Here is a 9,988-nt window from a genome sequence, read left to right as displayed (position 1 = left end):
TAATTGGCAGCCCATTAATGAGAGCAAAATGGAGGTGGGAGGAGGTCAAAAGACCACCCAAATATGATAGTACTGAATACAAAGGCAGCCTTGGCATCCAGCAAAAAGGGGACGGGCTCTCCGGCAATGCCCACACATGACCTCGGTTCTGCACGTTTGATATCATTTGTGTTGTTAGAGGAGCTAGGCAGCCAGGCCCTATCAGTAGACAGGGTCTGGTGCCACCAAGTCCCTCAATGGCACTTACCCACAAGCTTGGTGTGCTAGGGTCTCACACCAGGAACAGGTGGAAGGAGGCTTCCTTCTAGCCCCATGCGTGCATGTGTGTGTTGGGGGGGGCAGTGGGGTGTTATGAGGAACCTTTTCTAAATATTGATCATTGTGCACTAACTTTGCTGCTGTTAGGGTCTCATTTGGGTCAATTTGAGGTTCTATAGATTTATATTGTTGATTAAACTTTATACTTCACACACCTTTCCTAATTTTAAACTACTCACCATCTCCATATTCTGTATGCACAACTGTCTCTTGATCCATATACAGTTTCCCCATGGGCACAATGAAGTGTTCTGGAATTTCCATTATTTTTTTTTCAGGGGATAGCGCAAACGCAGTCCCCCACTACCACAAATTATGCAGTCGAGTTTCCTACATTTGGGGAAATCGCAGGGGTCAGCACACAATTTCAATTATTCTTGAAGTTATCCATAACTTGCTATGGTCCACACAGTCGAATGCCTTTGCATACACAATGAAATACAATAAACATCTTTTTAGTATTCTCTGCTTTCAGCCAAGCTCCCTCTGCCATCAGGACTATCTCTTGTTCCACATCATCTTCTGTATCTGGCCTCAGCTCCTGGCAGTTCTCTGTTGAGATACTGTTGCAGTCACTGTTGGATGATATTCAGCAAGATTTTACTTGCATGGGATATTAATGCTATTGTCCTATAATGTGGGCATTCTGTTGGGTTATCTTTCTTTATAATGGGTACATACATGGATACATTTTAGTCAGTTGGTCAAGTAGCTGTCTTCCAAATGTCCTGGCATAGATGAGTGAGTGCTTCCAGTACTTCATCAGTTTATTAAAACATTTCCACTGGAATTCTGTCAATTCTTAGAGTCTGACTTATGGCTAATAACTTTAGTGTAGTTTAAGCTTCTTCCAAGTACCGTTGGGCTCTGCTTATATGGCACCTCTGGAAATGGTTGACTATTGGCTGGTTCCCTTTAGCACAGTCATTTTATTCTTTCTATCTTCTTTAGATGTTTTCACCATCATTCAATAGCTTACTCACAGAGTTTTTCAATATTGAAACTACAGGCTTCAACCATATCTTTAGCTCTTTCAGTGTAAGATATGCCTAGCAGATTCTTCCTATTTGGTTTCAGGCTCTAGTCTAGGCCTTTGCATATTTCAGTAAAATATTTTACTTTGTTTTCTCAAGCTGCCCTTTGATGTTTTCCTTTCATCTCTTTTCTTTCATCATTTTTTCCCCATTTTCCATAGCTACTCTACCATCACTGCCACTTGTCTGCCAGTCTGTCTGACTGTGGTAATGTGTGATGGTGTGATGCTGGAAGGTGTGTCACTGGTATTTCAAATTCCAGCAGGGTCACCAAAGTGAACAACTTTCAGTGGCACTTTCCAAATCAAAGGGAAGCCCTCAAGGAGATGGAGTGACCCCATGGCTGCTACTATTGTGAGAAGGCACAGGTTTAGGCAATGCTTCATGCTGCTTTGCATGGGTCGCTATGGGTCATGCTCAATGAATGGCACTTAACAGCAACAACAACCTCTTCTGACGTTACTTCGATCTTTTCCTTCCTGTATTTTTTGCATGTTTTCTTAGGAGCATATAATTCACATATCATAATATTTAATATTTCAGTCATGTTAAGAAGAGTTGCGCAATCATCACAATCAATTTCAGACCATTTTCTTGTGTCTCACACTCATTATTGCTAGCTCATTTCCCTCAGACCTCCTCTACCATGTCCTCTATCAATCCTGTTATGCACCCTGTGGATTTACCTATCCTGGATTTCATGCACTGAAAATCACACAAACACACGCAGGAAGAAAACGAACAAACAAAACCCAACAATGATGACCAAGAAAAGAAAAACATCTGTCAAAAACATCACACCACTTTTTCAGACGGCAATGCATGAATTTTTTATTTGCACTGATTAAATGATTAAGTGACCCAAAACTATTAAAAACTATAGGGGCTGGGGATTGGGCAACTCTTTTAACAACACTCAGTCACAAAGGCAGAAGCATGCCTGCCACACTAACACATGCCATAAGAACGTGTGTTGAGCACTGCACTAGGCACTCTATGGTAATGCTGGGCCACCATTCAGTAGGTGCCCTCAAACCCCAGAGATTCAAACCAAATCCAATTCTTCCCCATCTTTTAAATGACCTCTGGCTTGCTCTACGATGATGTTCTTGATGTCATCCCAAGCTCTCAGGTCTTTGATCGCTAGTGTTCAATACAGCAAATCTATTCTTAAAAGGTTCTCAAAATTCCGATAGGATGCACCCAAGGTCGGATTTTGACTCTCATGTACTTGCTATCCTTTCCTTCAGCTTCAACCTGACCTTACGAAGGAGCATGGTTAGGCCAGAGCCTTCTTCTAGCTGCTGGTTTTGATCTTCTTCATCGTCTCTTCGCACAGGTGTATCGATTTTATGTCTGTGCATTCCATCTGGGAAGCCCACGTGGCTTTGAGTTGTAAACAAAAGGACGTATTTGTGATGAAGTCATTGATCTTGCAAAATTTTAACAGGAAATCTCCAACTTAATTTCTATCATCAAGGTCATGCTTTCCAACATTTTTGTTTCTTCTTTTCAACTTTTCATTCCAATAAGCAATAATTACTAATGCATCTTGATCACATGTTTGATCATTTCAGACTGAAGACGGTCATAGAATTCTTAAATTTCTGCATCACTAGCTTAAGTGGTTAGAGCCTAAGTGTGTAGCCTAGTTGTATTGGCTGGTTTTCTTTGTACATGGATACAAACTGTGCCATCACAGACAGCCTTCTACTTCAAGATCTATCTTGAAATATTTGTTTTGACGATACATGGTAATCCCATGCTTCTTGAATCTGTAATTTCTGGAATAGTATATCATATGATTTTCTAATTCAAAATGCCCAACTCCATTTCAACTCACACCTAGAATATCAATCTTTATGTGTTCCATGAGACTGCCAATTTTCCTAGCTTCATACTGCATACATTTCTAGTTCCAGTGATTAGTAGATAGCTGCAGCTGTTACTTCTCACTTTGAGTTGTTCCCTCTCACGAAATGACGGTCCTGAAAGCTTCACTCTTGCAGGCTTTCCTTCTGCCAAGTCGTCACATCTCAGTCTTCGTTGAGAAGGCAGCTGGCTCTTCTGCAGTCATATTTTGGTTGCCTTCCTACCTCAGGAGTTCATCGTTGGGCACTATGTCTGTCAGTGTTCTGTTGCTAATATTCATGATGCTTTCACTATCTGACATCGTTTCAGTGCGATTCATAAGGTTTTCAGTGGCTAGTTTCTCTTATGTGCCAGACCATTCCTTCTTTACAATCTGTGCTTGGTCTAGAAGCTCTGCTGAAATTGATTGACGTTGAGTGGTCCTGCTGGTATTTCAAAATGCCAGTGGCATAGCTTTCAGTATCACAGCATGCACAAGTGACCACAGCACAACACACTGACAGATGATTCTTGACCTTAGCATGTGATCGTTGGTTTGTCAGTTTGTTTTATGTAGATCAATTCTGGCTTTCCCACTGCTTTCACTACCATCTTTTCTCCATACTCTGAACGAGTACTACTCAGAATGTGGCCCCAGTACCATAAATATATCATCGTTAGCAGCTTGTTGGGCTTCCAGAATCCCAAGCCCCATCAGATTTTCTGAGTCTAAATGGGCATGTCAGGAAATCTCTGCATATTAGATGCACATTAAAGCTTGAGAAGTATCCTAGTAAACAATGGACAGTGACCTTGAAAGCTATGCTGAAAATGTGCTCAGCGAAGAGCCATCGGACGCATGAGCCTGCCTCTTCTATGACTCAGAACTGGTCATAGAACAATACGGGGTTCTATTGAATGATTGTTTCTCAAATTTCTGTTTCTTTGAAATTATTTTGGAAGAATATTTATTGTTTCAGCCTATTTTTTAATCACCAGCAGCAGATTAAGTAGACATTGCCCATATTTTGCTTAAACACCTTTTACAAATTATCAGTTCATATTATGTAGTTAAACTTTTATGTAAATTGGTGGTCTCGATCAATACATCAAATGTGACCCAAATCTGGTAATTTTGATGAGAATTTTGGATCTAAAAGCAAAATGGTAAGGGGAATTAAAGCAGAAAGCTCTCTTGTCTGGTTAGTAACAAACAGAAAGTCACATATTCTCTGGCCACTGAAATCTAAGAACTAGCAACTGCAAAATGGATGGCCTTAATACCTGGAAGCACTTAATATGATTTACTATGAGGTTTCATTTATTGTTAATGTTTGTATGTAAATATCAGCCATCCAACCATATAACTTATTTCTTGATATCATACTATACCATCCAACCATATAACTATCTCTTGAGATCATTTTAAGTTGAAACACAAAGCTTAAAAAAAAGTCCATATACCAATGATGAGAGTAGCAATACCAGGAACAGAGGGGAAAGATGGTTGTATAAAGGGGGACCAATCACAATGATAGACATATAACCGCCTCCTAGGGGGATAGACAACAGAAAAGTGGGTGAAGGGAGCCAGCGGTTGATGTAAGACACACACAAAAATAATAATGTATAAATTATCAAGTGTTCATGAGGGAAGAGGGTGGAATGGGCTAATACCAAGGGCTTACGTAGAAAGAAAATGTTTTGAGAATGATGATGGCAAAAAATGTACAAATGTGCTTGACACATTGGATGGATGGATGGATTGTGATAAGAGTTGTAGGAGCCCCCAATAATATGATTACAATTATTTTTAAAAGTCCATATATTAGGATAAATCAGTAAAGCAAAATATCAGATGAATTCTCAGCATCCTTGCCTCTAAGGAACACTCTGGTTCCTTGGACACTTCTTCCAAGATAGATGTTTGTCTTTTTGGCACTCCCTGGTACTTTCAATTCCATGATTTTCTATCCATTTCTGACCAATTAAAAAATGATAACTGTAACAAGGGTGTCAAAATCAGCCCAGGAGGTGTCTCTGCATCCCTTTCCTGTTGAGGTCCTGGTTTGGAGTCAGACTGGACTATTCATACTCAACTACTTGCAGTCCCATAAACCTTGCTCTTTGAGTCTTTTCACGTGCCGAAGAGTCTAAAGAGAATATTTTTTTTCTGTCTGATCCAACATCCACTCATGCTAGACATTATTATTGTCTCTAAGAAAACTTAACTGATAGTGCCATTGGGTTAGTGTTTCTATCATAATTTATTCTCTTCTCCTTCCTGTTAATGCACATACATGCCTGCGTATTTTTTGTCTTCCCAACTAAACTGGAAATGTTTCAAACATTAAGGTGGTTTGCTTTTGTTTGACTTCAGGCTTCCTCACATACTAGATGGCGGTTCTAGGCTTTCAGTGTATATGTGTTGAATGAATTGATGAATGTTCCATGATACTCATTAAGCAGCATCTTCATGAGAAAGGAATCATATTCTTCACTTTGCTGTATAGCGAAGAATATTGCTCTCTTCTCATGGAGGACCTACCATTGGATTATCATGAAGTGGCTCTAAGGTTAAAATAAATGAATTAGTGTTACATATTTTCCTTCACATCCATCAATTCCCCCCCCCCCAAAAAAAAGTAAAGGGAAAAGAAACTTTAATACAGCCTCAGTTCACACTAACAAAAAGGCCATTTTGTGTTACTGATGAGATGGAAGTAGACTGTGTAGGGACTTGGGATGAAGAAGAAAAGCCAGCCTCAAGATTTTTTTTCTCACCTGCCACTTCAGAATAGCCTTTAAAATATTCCCTATTTGCCTTTTTTTTGTTCATATTTAGGTAGAATTTCCAAGATTCTCATGTAGACCATGTCTCTAACTCATCTGTTTCTTCTGTAATAATTATCATCTGGCTCTAATAGCAATTTTTTTCTGTAGAAGTAACTTCAACTCAAGACAACTCCATGTGTGTCAGAGTAGACTTGGACTCCAAAAGGTTTTCAGGGGCTAATTATTTTTCCAGTAGATTTCCAGCCCTTTCTCCTAAGGTGCCTCTTAGTGCACTCAAATTTCCAATGTATTGACTAGCAGTCAAGTGGGTGATCTTTTGCACCAACCAGAAAATCCTGGGATCTAAACATAGCCTGTTAAATCTACAAACATACACCCAAGAAATCTGCTCAGAAAATGAAAATGTGGTAGCTAGAAGTGTTAGAGAAATCAGAGAAGCCTTGTGAATTGCCTAAGAGACACCGTGAGCATGGAGTTTTACAATTTTCAATTTACTTTGGTCATGAGTCTCAAAATGTATTCCCCATACTAGGACCCTCAGTATAACTTGGGAAATTATAACCTAGAAAGGCAGGCTCTCTCGCCTTGCCCAAGATGATGGAATCAAAATACCTGGGTTCAGGGACCATCAATCTGGTCTTCACAAGTTTGATATTAGGTTCAGAGACCCTAAGTTTTAGATTCACTGAAAAATAATTATATCCAAAAGGCAATTTAAACTTAGTCAAGTCCTGTGACTCCTAGGTTGTGTTTACCAAGGAGTGAGATGGAAGGAAAACTTCTGATAGTTAAAGGAAAAGTTAATTGATAAGAATAAATATAGGAAATAAAAATTTAGATCGCTGCCAGGAAGCCTATTAAAACAGCAGCCAACTTCCCTCGTAAGCTCACAGAAACATGTTCCCTTCAGAAATTGAAACTTGAAGAAATAAAGGGATATAAAGGGCCACTGCCCCTCCTTGGTCCAGTTTCTCCCTATCTCCAGAAAAAAAATTCTTATTAAGAAATTTAACAAATAAATAACATAGTAAGAAGCACAATAAATTCTGGTTTTGTAGAATCCATCTATTCCCAAAGATATTAATTAGAATATTCTATTGGCTCTGCTCTTCTACCTATGTTGTCTTCATTCTATCTTTCCATCATAGTGAACAATATGACTTCTGTGTTAGACCAGGTGGACCATTTGAGGCTCATGTCATCATGACTTATTTCTTAAGTAAAGAGAGCAATCTTGTCTCTGGTCTTTGGATTATCAAAGCTCATAGATTCTATTGATCCTATGACTAAAGCATTGGCATAGTCTTCGAACAGACAGAAGAATCATTAACTATAATTGACCAGAACTGGGTCAAAGGCCAACATGGAAAATAAGGCTAAGGGTTGAGACCAAGAAGGCCCACCTGTGTGACATGATTGAAATAAGTGAAAGAATGGGGGTCTCTAAAGGAAATAATATGTAGATGGCTCCTATGTTCGTCCCTAAAGAAATGACATCACAGAGCTTCCCAGTCTGTGACATTCGGGTTAACCATGGATGGATGACAGATAAGTTTTTATATTAAATATTTTTCCATTATTGTGTGGTCATCATTATAAGTGACATAGAGATGTCGAAAATTAACAGAAAAGATGTTACATGGAGAGAGGATGCAGTTCTTCATTAAAGTTAAACAGCAAATTATTCTAACAAAAATCCAAGTCATATACGGCTCATTCATACAGCAGGTGCTTCCATGAAAAGGGCTTTATAAGTTAAATGACCATTGCACCCAGTCATTTTTCTATCTCATTTTATTATCTTAAACATTAACACAAGAGTAGAAAGAATATGGTTGTTCATTGCTATAACATCGATTGCAACGTGTGACGGCGCTGCATATAATAGAGAAGCATGGTGTGTGGTCTTGTGTCATAATCATAATTGTTTAATTGGTTGCTATAGCGGTTATGTCGATGCATATACATTTATTTGTCTTCGCTGGCCCTCTACTTTACCTACCATAATGTCCTTTTCTAGTGATTCCTCTTTCCTGATGGTGTGTCCTAAATCTTGCTCCTCTTTTACCAGGAAGAAGCTAATATTTGGAGAGCTTTATTTACACTATTAATAGTGGCAGAGTACTCCCGAACCTTAGATCAAAGCCCTTTCACAACAGTTAAAAGAAATACAGGTGGGTTCATCAGAGTAAGGTTTTTTGGATGCCTTTGAGCATTCTGATGTCCGCAAAACTGAGCTGAAAGAAGATAGCCCAATGAAGAATACCATCATCATTCAAAAGATATCATTTGTATGATAGAAAATCAGAGATGAATATTGGGACCCATTATATTTTATTCCTCTTGTAGAGTTTCCTAACAACAGTTTAAATATGATTCATTTAGGAGTGGATGACTAAAATACGGAAGTTTTATGGGTCTGCTGCTGTGTATAATTCTATATGAAACTCTTGGTAACTATCACATTTTTCTACCTGATTTATGATGACATAAGAAATCAGAAATCGATCTATCACCACTAAAATATGTGACCATATAAAAAGAAAGATGTGGGGGAGGGGGAGCCCGAACCCACTCAAAGACATTATTTTAAATGGGAAAGGTAAAATTGATAAAATGGAGCAGACCAGAAGCAAAATAAAAACCGGAAATGCTGGCCAGATTGGGAAATGAGGAGCAGCCAACTGTGCACAGATGGAAAACTCAGTGAGTGCTCATTTCAGTGGCCAGTTTTCTGAACATGTCAGCTTAATTATGATGCATCACAGTTGACAGCAATGCATATGGAATCAATTACAGTGCATGTTAAAATCAATTATTGCATATTTCAGCTCTCCTAAACACTGTAGTAAATGTCCTGTGCACTGCAGCGGATTTCAACTCCGCTAATCTTTTTACTCTCATAGTTCAACACAAAAAGGGGAAAAATAATTATATATATATATATATATATATATATATGGATGTGTGTGTGTGTGTGTTTGTATAATGCAAACTATTTATGAGGGATTTCCAATGCCTTTTCATTATATTTTTCCATTAACTTTTGGTAACCCATATTTAAAATTATTTATATTTCAAAAATGTACATATAAACATGTAGTTATAAAATATGACACATATCTACATCACCTTTCACAACCAACATCATTGCAAAGCTCAGAACTAGCAAAATCTGGAAAAGCTTCAACTATTTTCACAAAAGACACAAATGCTGTTTGGTGGCACTGAGTCTGTTCCATCTCATGTAGCCCGCGTGAGCACCAAAACAGAGCCCTGCCCAGTCCCTTGCCATTTTCACAACGGTTCCTATGTTTGAGCCTATTGTTGCAAGCTCTGAGTGGATCCCATTAACTAAGTGTGTTCTTCTCTATCTTTAACCCTCTCTTTTACCAAATATGATGTCCTTCTTAGAGCCTTGTCCCTCCCAAAAATATGTCCAAAGCACGTGAGACAAAGCTTCATCATCTTCACATCTCAGGTACATTCTGGCTGGTCTCCTTTTGAGACAGATTTATTAATTCCTCTGGCAGCCCACAATAGGTCCAATATTCTTCACTAGCATCGTAAGTCAAGCACATCAATTCTTCTGCAGTCTACCTTACATATTGTCTACCTTCTGCGTACACATGTGGTGATTGAGAACACTGTGCCATTTGCTAGGCACACATTAGTCCTCAAAGTGACCCTTTCTCACTTTAACACATTAAAGAGGTCATTTGCAGCAGATTTGGCCATTGTGATACATCATTTGATTTCTTGACTGCTGCTTCTATGGAGATTGACAGAGGATCCTGGTAAAATGAAATCCTGACAGCTTTAAGCTTGTCTTGGCTTATCATGATGTTGAGTACTGATACAATTTGGGGGATATATTTTTTATGCTAAAGCATGATCTAGGAGCCCTTGTGGCATAGTGGTTACATGTTGGGCTCCTAACTTCAAGGTCAGCAATTCAAAACTAAGAGCTGCTCCGTGGGAGAAAGACA

Source organism: Tenrec ecaudatus, chromosome 12 (genome assembly GCF_050624435.1).
Source record: "Tenrec ecaudatus isolate mTenEca1 chromosome 12, mTenEca1.hap1, whole genome shotgun sequence".
Classification (NCBI taxonomy): Eukaryota; Metazoa; Chordata; class Mammalia; order Afrosoricida; family Tenrecidae; genus Tenrec; species Tenrec ecaudatus.
This window is presented reverse-complemented; position numbering follows the sequence as displayed.